Genomic DNA, 4,492 nt, shown 5'->3' with positions numbered 1-4,492 from the left:
TTTGCAGAATCAAGATAAAAGATGCCCTTGAAGTGATCTGATTGTTTTGCTATTACACAGCCTGATGCTGCCGCCTCGCTGACCTTTCCTACTCTGATCTATAGTTGTTTTATGAAAAGGTCAAATGTTGCCCCAATATAGACCAATTATACACTGCTGAAAGCGTAAGATAAGGATTGACAATTGTGTCGGTTACTTTTCTATGTCATCTTGACTGGGTTAAGGGGTGTTCTGTTAGCTGGGAAAACATTATTGCGGCGGGTGTCTGGGAGGGCATTTCTCAAAGAGGTTGGCATTGGATTCAGTAGGCTGAGTAAAGCGATTCACCCTCAGGAAGTTGGATGGGCATCACCCAGCCAACTGGGGGCCTGAAGGATGAACTTCCTCTTCTTTTTTAAACTGAGACCCCCAATGTTTTTGCCTGCCAACCCATTGGAAAAGACCCAGATGCTAGACTGAGGGCAGGAGGAGAAGGGAGCAACGTAGGATAAGATGGTTGGATGGCATCATGGACTCAATGGACATGAGTCTGAGAAAACTCTGGGAGATAGGGAAGGGCAGGGAAGCCTGGCATGCTGTATTCCATGGGGTTGCAAAGAGTTGGACATGACTTAGCGACTGAACAACAATCTCTTTTTAAAATATCTGTTTTTAGGTTGAATTAGAGAATAGACTTGTGGACATGGGGAGAGGGGAGGAGAGGGTGAAATGTATGGAGAGAGTAACATGGAAACTTACATTACCATATGTATACCTATGGCTGATTCATGTTGAGGTTTGACAGAACAGAGCAAAATTCTATGAAGCAATTATTCTTCAATAAAAGAAAAATTCGGAGAAGACAATGGCACCCCACTCCAGTACTCGCCTGGAAAATCCCATGGACGGAGGGGCTTGGTAGGCTGCAGTCCATGGGGTCGCTAAGAGTTGGACACGACTGAGTGACTTCACTTTCACTTTTCACTTTCATGCACTGGAGAAGGAAATGGCAACCCACTCCAGTATTCTTGCCTGGAGAATCCCAGGGGCGGGGGAGCCTGGTGGGCTGCTGTCTATGGGGTCGCACAGGGTCAGACACGACTGAAGTGACTTAGCAGCAGCCCAGCAGCAGCAAAAAATAAATTAATTTTTAAAAATATAATAAAATATCTGTTTTTAGGTTGAATTCCAAGCAAAGGATTGCTCTGAAAAGCACCCCATTTTCAACTTTACCAAAAATGAACAAAAGGAAAAAAAGCAAGAAAATTTGGGGAAAGTGTTAAAACCTTTTATTTAGCTGCATTCAGGAGAGAACACAGACAACACTCATGAAATTATAACAACATTTCTCAGCACTAACTAAATAACTAACTAACTATATATGTATACACACACACACACACACACACACACACACACACACACACACAAATCATCAGGGGGAAGCATTTTATTTAAAATGTGAATTCCTTGGCACCAGTTCTGAAGTTTCTCTTTTAGGGGTCTAAGGTGAGGGCCTGAAACGCTGTTTCTTTTTACAGTTTTCTGAATGATTCTGAAGTCCATCCATTTGTAACTAACAGATTAGAAAGTGAAGGACAGAGAATCGAAGCCCCGTATGTTGCATAATTGTAATGAGTATTGACAAAGATGATATGAGTTTTTAACAAGTGCAGAAGAAAGTGACAATATATTTTCCAATAAAATAGAGATATAAACCCAAAAACACGGCATTGAATGCTAGGACATCAAAAAAGTTAACACAGGCAGGAAGAGAGCGACAGAGACAGAGAAAGACCAAAAGTTCAGTCTATACCTGTGAGAGCTTTATGCCTCATCTTGGATATAGTTCTGTCAATCAATCAAACCCTAATGTAGGCATTGCTGTGAAGGTTATTTTGTAGATGTAATTAATGTTCATAATCCGTTGACTTTAAGTAAAAGAGATTTAGCATAATAATCTGGGTGGACATGATTCAATCAGTTGAAAGTCTTTAGGAGCAGAAATGAGGTTTCCCAGAAGAAATTCTGTCTGCATACTGCAGCTTCAACCTGCCCTTCCATTAAGCCTACCCTGCTGATTTTGAGCTTGTCTAGCCAGACCCCATTTTGTATAAATACCTCGCCCAAAATGTCTCAGTATACAAGCTCGTGTTGGTTATCTGGATGAACCCAAACTGAGGAACTACTGTAAGACTATTTGTTTACAAAGTGTCATTATAAAGAAATGCATTTCCGTCAGGACCCCACCCAATAGGAGTGCCCTAGAGAGCCTCATTCACACTGTAGTTGAGGTCATTCTCCAAGGGGTGACTTTCTCATAGAATACCGTGTGATGAATGAAGGTAACAGAGCTGTGAAAATCTATGGCTATTGCTCAGCCCTCCTTAAAGTTGTTTTGTATAATAGTCTATAGACAGTAGAGTGAAATACTCCATATCTGGAAAGAGGAACATAGTCATTCTCAACTGATCACCTCCTTTTCTTAGTGATGTTTCAAATAAAAGATGCATTTTAAGTAAAATAATAGATGGAAATGAGATATATTTTATTACCAAATCAATCAGGCACTAATTCTCAGAGAAGACTACATCTGAGAGTGCAGCATTTTATCAAGGGTAACTTTCCTCCTTGGTGATAGACAGGGAGGCCTGGCGTGCTGGGGTCGCAAAGAGTCGGACACGACTGAGCGATGGAACTGAACTGAACTGAACTTTCCTTTGCTTTGTGCCACAAGTTACTGGAAGTGGCTACATGTTCAGTGTAACCCTCACTTGCTCCGTGGAGCTTCCTCTGTGTGTCACAGGTCAGCACGAAAATTCTCTTTGTTCTTCTCCTAAGGCTTTCCATGGACTTCCCAGGTGGTGCTGGTGGTAAAGAACCCACCTGCCAAGGCAAGAGGCATAAGAGACATGGGTTTGATCCCTGGGTCAGGAAGATCCCTTGTGGGAGGATGGAGGCTATGGTCCATAGAGCCACAAAGAGCTGGACACAACTGAACCGACTTAGCACACAGGCACACAAGTCTTTCCATATTCTAAACATCCTTTTAATATTCCATTTTGTATTCCATCTTTGGCACTTTAGTAGATGATTTATAGAAGGAAATGGCAACCCACTCCAGTATTCTTGTCTGGAGAATCCCAGGGACAGAGGAGCCTGGTGGGTGGCCATCTATGGGGTCGCACAGAGTCAGACACAACTGACGTGACTTAGCAGCAGCAGCAACAGATGATTTGTGCATTATTGATTTTCTTGTGATTTTCATATGCTGTTTTCTAATATTTCTCATGTCTGTGTATCATGTGCTGTATTCTGCCATATCCCAGTTTTCTAGCCCACAACCAACTTACTGGTTTTAAATAATTATTTGTTAATGAAATTATAGTTATGTTAGAAAACTTAATTACATCAACAAATGGATCATACAGAACGTGTTAAATAATGTGTTTAAATTTATCACAGAATATCTAAGCATACAGAGAGTTTTAATAATTATTGTAGCATCATCAAAATCCTATGATAGTGTTCACTTCAGCAGCACATATACTAAAATTGGAACGATACAGAGAAGATTAGCATGGCCCCTGTGCAAGGATGACACGCAAATTCGTGAAGCGTTCCATATTTTTGAAACAGAACACCATTCCAGGTTCGATGCATGAGACAAATGCTCAGGGATGGGGCAATGGGATGACCCAGAGGGATGGGATGGGGAGAGAGGTGGGAGGGGGGTTCAGGATGGGGAACACATGTAAACCCATGGCTGATTCATGTCAATGTATGGCAAAAAACCACTACAATATTATAAAGTAATTAGCCCCCAATTAAAATAAATAAATTTATTAAAAAAAACAAAATCCTATGATAGTAACTCAAACTTTTATAATTCCTTTTTTGTTCCATTTCTAGCAATAGAGTTTTGAGCAGATCTTTTGCTTCCTGGCCAAACAGATTTTATTAAATGTTTTCCTTAAGGATATTTTTTCTTAGACAGAAAACAACCCTCTAACATGAAGCGGCACAGAGACTCTAATCAGATGTTTCCCTAAATTCATGGTGAATTTTAATCCTAACATTTCAATTCACTATTTCATTTAAAAATTTCATTGAGCATCTACAGTTTACAAGATATAATTTTCTAGACAGATGAAATCCATTGAACTAACATTGAAGTGAGGAAATAGGACACAGTTAATAAAATAAATGAGTACATTTAATAGTTATTAGAAGGCCATAACTATTGTGGGGGATTTCCCTGATAGCTCAGTTGGTTAAGAATCTGCCTGCAACGCAGGAGACTCTGGTTCGATTCCTGGGTTGGGCAGATCTGCTGGAGAAGGGATAGGCTACCTGCTCCAGTATTCTCGGGCTTCCCTTGTGGCTCAGCTGGTAAAGAATCCACCTGCAAGGCGGGAGACCTGAGTTCAATCCCTGAGTTGGGAAGATCCCCTGAAAAAGGGAAAGGCTACCCACTCCAGTATTCTGGCCTGGAGAATTTCATGAACTGTAT

General features: G+C 40.9%; 1 non-coding gene across 1 annotated transcript; it reads left to right on the top strand.

Annotated features, from left to right (window-relative positions):
• The first annotated feature begins 3,504 nt into the window (after positions 1 to 3,504).
• LOC145516050 (U6 spliceosomal RNA) lies at positions 3,505 to 3,611 on the top strand. Its single transcript, XR_014061224.1, has one exon. It is a non-coding gene; the product is annotated as a U6 spliceosomal RNA (small nuclear RNA).
• The last annotated feature ends 881 nt before the right edge of the window (positions 3,612 to 4,492 follow it).

This window comes from Giraffa tippelskirchi, chromosome 7 (genome assembly GCF_054371585.1).
Source record: "Giraffa tippelskirchi isolate mGirTip1 chromosome 7, T2T-mGirTip1v1.2.pri, whole genome shotgun sequence".
Lineage (NCBI taxonomy): Eukaryota > Metazoa > Chordata > Mammalia > Artiodactyla > Giraffidae > Giraffa > Giraffa tippelskirchi.
The sequence above is the reverse complement of the archived record's forward strand: the minus strand, read 5'-3'. Positions and strand labels throughout refer to the sequence as shown.